A 648-nucleotide genomic window follows, 5' to 3' on the forward strand; every position below is an offset into this window, starting at 1 on the left:
AAAACATCTTTGGACCTGCTCGAGCTTTTGCAAACCTGCTGAACTAATTGGAGCCCAAATGGGAGAGGCATATTCAAGATGCGGCTGAACCATCGACTTGTACAGAGTTAGCATCATGACACTGTCTCTGGACTTAAACGTACGATATATCCAACCACATGTTTGAAAAGCCTTACCAACTTTCAACTGGAAATGCTCATCGAACTTTCCATTATCTTGGAGGACTACATCGAAGTCCTTCATGGATGAGACCTGCTCAATGTCCTTACATACATCATCTAATAGTGGAGTGTCTAATGGCGTCGACCCAAAGGTCATTAAGCGGAATTTCATTCCATTCAGAGCCATGTTATTCGTAGCAACCCAAGAGTAGATTTGGTCTAGGACCTCTAACAGACAACCGGAGTTCTGACCATTCCTACCAACTACCAATTTTGTATCATCAGCATAAGAAGAGATACTGACCTTACTACTACCAAGCTTCTGAAGCGGAGCAATGAAGATAATGAAAAGGAGAGGACCCAAAATGGAGCCCTGAAGGACACCCGATTTAACATCATGTACTCGTACGTCACTAAGGGATCCCTCTACCTTAACTAATTGTTTCCCACCACAAATGAAGCTTCTTAGCCAATTGAGAACCTTGCC

This window comes from Tigriopus californicus, chromosome 9, assembly GCF_007210705.1.
Source record: "Tigriopus californicus strain San Diego chromosome 9, Tcal_SD_v2.1, whole genome shotgun sequence".
NCBI lineage: Eukaryota > Metazoa > Arthropoda > Copepoda > Harpacticoida > Harpacticidae > Tigriopus > Tigriopus californicus.